Below are 6,000 nucleotides of genomic sequence, written 5' to 3'. Positions count from 1 at the left end.
GGGGTAGGGGAAGGACGACGACGCCTCTTTTTTGAGTTTCTCACTTGAGTAGTTGAGTTTAGGCCTTAGGGTATTAGGGTTAGAAATTAGAATATATATATATATATATATATCTGCGTGTGTGTGGCGAGTAGGTGGGTTGACCCGATCCGTTTACTTAAACGAGTTAAACGTCAAGTGGATCAGAGGTATAAACCTGAACACGACCCGATTAATAACGGGTTAGACGGGTTGTCTCGTTTATGACCCGAATCCGATTAGACAAAACTCAAACCTGATTAACAGTAGGATAATCGTGTCAGGTTATCTGGTCGGGTCAATATTTGCCACCCCTACCTAAGTATGGATCATTTTTAGAGGAAAAACAATGTAGTTAATCAGCATTGTTGTTTCCACAAAGTTCATCAAATTAGACAATAGAATTAAATAAATCTTGTTCTTTTAGTTGTTAATTGCATAACGTTCATGAAAGTTTACTAAATATATGGTTAAATATATTAACTATATTTTCTCGACGAAGAAGCTGATGTTTTTTGCATGGACTAACGTCATCCAAGATGGCCCAACTACACTTCCATTATGCACACGAATTGTGTTGTTACTTCTTCGGTCTAATTCATCTAAGAGTTTGATATAAGAAGAGGTAGAACTCTAAAGGTCTGTGTTGCTTCTTCCTGTTGAGATGAATCATAATGTCGTCTGATTGTTGTTGCAAGTTTCTAATCTCTTACAGTCCTCTCAAATCTCCTGATGTTGCTGAGTCCTAATAATTTGATTCTTTTATGTTTTACTGTAATCCAACCTCAGAAGCAAGAAACATTTTTGCCAAGTAGAAGATGCCGAAATCCTTTTTCTAAATTAAAAGAATCTTATACTGAAAATAATGCAGTTGTGTGTAATAACATGATGAATAAAGAAATCTACAAAGTTCAGCAATATCTATGGCAATAAAGAGTAGGCAACCATGCAATCTTATATATTAGAAAGTCAAAGCCGTCATCATCTTCTAGGGTGTTGCACTAGTCAATGATTGGTTAATTAATTAAATTAAACATGCATAAGAGTTGAGATATCTACTAAGAAAACTCCATGTACATAAATAGTTGAGAGGAGAGTGAGTTTCTATGTCACTTAATGGGAAGCCAAGCAATTCTCCTCCTCCTCCTCTTTCGGGAACTTGCAATTGTGGCAAATGTAAGTCATTTATTATTTGGGGTATAATAAATGATAAAAAAAACAGTAAGTGTTATTTAAAAGAGTTACAACTGATACAATCAATTAATATTACATGCTAATTTCATGCTGGCGGAGTAAATTAGAGATGTCGGACTCGGACCCGATCCGAGGAGATTGAGCCAAACCCGAACCCGAACCCGGAGAGATTGAATCAGTAGTAGTAGTAGTAGTAGTAGGGATCATCAATCGCTGCAGCAGCGAACGGATCATCAATCGCTGCAGCAGCGAACGGATCATCAATCGTTGCACCACCGAACGGGTCATCAATCGTTGCATCTATGACCTCCTCGCCTTCCGAGGCCGCCGGATTCCGAGTGGGCTCGTCAACGTCCTCCATCAAGGTGCTGTCTAGAAGCTTCGCGAACTCCGCCGCGTCGAGGTCGAAGTCGTCGTCGTGCGGTGTCGCCGTCGAAGGACATGGCGGATTCAAGAAGTCGGCCGCGTCCGTCTCCGGCGGCGTAGAAGCCGATGGCATTGCCGGATTCCGAGTGGGCTCGTCAACGTCCTCCATCAAGGTACTGTCCAGAAACTTCGCGAACCCCACTGCGTCGAGGTCGAAGTCGTTGTCGTTGTTGTGCGGTGTCGCCGTCGAAGGACATGGCGGATTCATGAAGTCGGCGGCGTCCGTCTCCAGCGGCGTAGAAGCCGATGGCATTGGATCCGGCGTAGGGATGCCGCAGTCTGTGACGAAGTCCGATGGTGAAGGACAAGCGGGCTTCCCAGCTTCGGTGTCGGACGTAGGAGTTACCGGCACCGGCACCGGCGTCATCGGGATGGTCCATGCCGTGCTGCACTCCCCCCAGGGGGTGGAAAGACAAGGCGGAATGGGGAAATCGACAGTGGTGTCGAAGTCCGAGGAAAGAGCAGCCGGACTGAGGAAGTCGGCGATATTGAAGGAGCCCCGTGTAGAAGTTGCCAAGCCAACATAGCCAGAAGTCGACGGGAAAGTAGGGTTTTCTGCCGCCGCCGCCGCCGCCGCCGCATGTTTCTTCCGGCTAGAGGAGATGGCCTGCGCGCTCTTCTTGATCAAACACAGGACGGGCTCTTCACACTGCACGCGCGCATACATTATCCAATTATTTATTAAGAATTCAATACTAACACCGCAGAAAAGAAGAAAAGAGGTTTAGAAGATTTGATACATACCGGCCGAGTAGAGGCGTTGATGGGAGGAAGCTCGTACTCGTACATGACCCAGCCGGTGCTCTTCTTCCTCTTCCTCGTAGGTCTATCACCATCCTCCTCGCAGAGGCAAAACGAAAGCATCTGCTTGTACCCGAGAATCCGGCCGCTTTCGCTTTCGATCACCGGATTCTTCTTCTCAGCGTACCAAGTCCCCGAACCAGCGCGGCGGATCGTGTAGCCGGACTTCTGGTTCTGGAGGGTTCGGTGCGAGAAAAAGTAGCCCGTCTCCTCGTCCTCGCCGACAAGATTCCACGGCTCGGTCGAGTAGACCTCGGCGCTGACGATGGCGTCGGTGCAGGAAAGGGGAACCTTTCGGACCCAGTTCTTGAGATAACCATCGATGAGCTCCTGATCAGTGGGGTTGAATCTGAATCCGCAAGGGAGGAGGGCGTCGAGCGATGGTGGTCTTCCTGCGCGCATTGTGGAAGAAGGTAGGGTTTGGAGTTGACGGTTGACGGTTGACGGTTGGAAGAAGACGAAGAAGAAATCAAGAACTCTCTCAGCTCTGAAGAGGAGTGATTGAGCTGAGATGAGGCGAGTGGATGGTCTGTTATATCTAAAGGGCATTATTGTCTTTTATGTAAATAGTAGTTCCCAATGGGTGTCGGAAAAAAGATGATAAATCCCGTAATCGGAGGGATAAGGGATAACATTAGAAGATACGCGTCGGCGCGTCGCCCACGACGGCCGTGGATGATAGATCCTACTTTGCTCTATTTTTGGAGACTCTCCTGATTCGATGTCTCTTCTTTCTTCCATTATTATTAGTATAGTATTATTATTATTATTCAAATCAAATGGATGGGCCTTTGCGTCTGTCTTTTGTTGCTCATCACAATAGATTTCTTTTTTCTCTCGAGCTTCTTTTCCCCTCTAGTTTTTTTTTTTCATATTTGTTCTTGTTTTTTTTCTCGATCTGTCCTAGTTTTATTTTACTTTTGAGTGGAATTAGAAGAGAAGTTGGATTAATTTTTTGTTCTTCCTATTTTTCAGTTTTAAGATGGTGATTTTAATTCAACAACTAATTGGTTTTATGAGTTCTTTCGGTTACAACAATTGGTCAAGCATTCACGGCCTTTAGACTACTGAGAGATAATAAGAACAAACTTGATTAGGTTATCAGTGAACATGCCCGATATGGATGCACTCAAGCTTCTGGGTCTTGTTGGCCTCGAAATGGACCTTCATGTTATTAGTAAGAATTTTGATGAATATGAGAATTGTTTCTTTCTTAACATTGTCTTGTTGTGGTTGTTAAACATTAAACCGTTCTGGACTTTAATGTTCTGTTCTACTTTTGCAAGTTGGAGATAATATGATCTATTTATTACTTCGGAGAAACTTCAAAGAGTAATAACAGATGTAACTTAACCCAGAGTCAACTACATACATACTGATCCTGAAAAATGCAACTTTCTTTGCTACACGAAATCACGTGACAATCAACACACTTTGTTAAATCCAGCTGCCAGGTACACAATTAAGCACAGGAGATTATTACATAATTTAGCAAACATAAAATTGTAATGTGATCATTGTCATGTTAGCTTATGTAGGCAAATAGGTAGATGGAGATTCTGAGATGAAGAGTCCAGTCCTTTAAAACAAGTCTAGATGTTGAAATAGAATATTTGGATGCTATTGGAACATTCATAGGCATACGTTCTTATCTACCTTTGTACTTTGTCCATTTGGAGGGCTACCATGGAACTAATTTTAGAATGAAGAAGCGTTCTGTCAACGATGAGAAATAAGGGTCTCTCAAATTCACCAAGGAGACCGCATGGAGCTTCCAAATTATGTAAAATCTCCAAGAGTCTACAGGCAAGTTATTAAAGGTTGACTCTTATTTCCTTATAAGATTTCTCTTCTGCTTTACTGGCGTTAAGGTTGGCTTGCAGTGCTTGCTTCAACACACATTTATAGTGTGCAAGTTAGCCAAATTTTCTACTCTTACTTTGAGCTACAATGAATCTCTTCATCAGATTCTTATTATTTCTGTCAAAGTTCAAAAAATCAGGATCGGGATTGGTCTTTGAAAAAACGATAGGTATAGGCTGGATCAGCCATATCGTCTGTATCATTTGCCCCGATCGGATAAGACTTTTTTTAATTAAGTAATTTCTAAATATTATTTAAAAATAACCTAGTTTTGCCTAAATCCTTATATAGGAATTTATTTTGGAGATGGAGAGAGTTGACTATAATTTTTCTAGTTATAGCACATGGGTTACGCAAGTTAGGTTGCATTATCAGTGTCCTCCAGTGTCTTCATTTTTCAACATTTCAGGCAAAAAACCTAGTTTTGTCTTTACTTTCATAAAATTTCCTCCTTTATTGATATGCGGGAATATAGACCTGTTTAAAGGGCAAGATGTGCAAGTCTTATAGAATACTAAGATTAACCTCCTAAAATGTAAATACTATTTCCATGAGATGGTTGTACAAGGATTTGATGAGCATTATGTTCCATAAGAACCTTATTCCGTAGAAGCAGTATTTTCCTAGCTGAAAATTAATAGTGACCACTAGTAAAAGAAGCTTTGTTTCTCCAAATTTGCATCTTAAATTTCTTAGACATTTGTAGTATGTCTTTCATGTGGCCAAAATTTACTGCTATATCCATATGGATCTCAAGCGGCCAGTAATCAAATGGAGACTGACAACTGCACCGACACTAACGTTGTCTTACTTTTCTCACAGAGAGGTTGAAGATCCGGTCTCCAAGAGATCAGGATTGAGGATGAGCCTAGTGAGGACCCATATCATGTCTTCCTTATTTAGAAATTTGAATGTGAAGAAGCCAACGGCCATGTTGATGGCTTGCAAGGCGCTTAGAGGAGCCCATCTCCTTTTGGTTTCCTAGGTGTGGTATGTCAGGGGAGGAGGTCTACTAAGGACTTTTGTATAAGACTGTATTGCCACTCTCAGCGGGTGGCTTTGAGTTTTTAAGTGTTTATCACCATTGATTGAGCCCTTAGAGGTCTGTTGAACTTGTTGCAGCAAGAAGCATGATGAGGGGGATGCACCTTTGAGGTCTTGAGCTGAACACTAGCTACGAGACAACTAAGCCTATAACATAGGAGGAGGGATCCTTGGAGACCTCAAGGCATTGACACACTCAGGGAGCTCTAGATTGTTGGAATATTTAATTTGAATCTTCCAAATTCTTAAGTATATTTTGCAGTAAAGCAATCTATTTTGTCAAAATATAGGGATAAAATTTTCCCTTTCTTGGTGGGTAAGAATTGTATAATCTTATTATTTTCTTATTGCATCATTATGTCTTGTAATTCATATATATTCTTCGAGAGAACAAAATGAGGGTTCGATCATGAGTAATTGCTCAGTTATTAATCATATAATAAAATTTTAGGAAATTATCTCATTGCATGAAACAAGTCAATGTTTGATAGACAGAACTAGCTTATAAGGGCACACATCTGAAAGCATAAGATAAAGTCTTGACAGATTCATCTAATCTCCTTTGCATCTTAATGCTCTATAAATTCTTGTATATGCTTCCATCGGACGTAAGCCTTACTTTTACACATCAACACTTCATTATTGACACTTTAC

The sequence above is a fragment of the Typha angustifolia genome, chromosome 10 (assembly GCF_048772165.1).
Source record: "Typha angustifolia cultivar Huaian chromosome 10, ASM4877216v1, whole genome shotgun sequence".
NCBI lineage: Eukaryota > Viridiplantae > Streptophyta > Magnoliopsida > Poales > Typhaceae > Typha > Typha angustifolia.
This window is presented reverse-complemented; position numbering follows the sequence as displayed.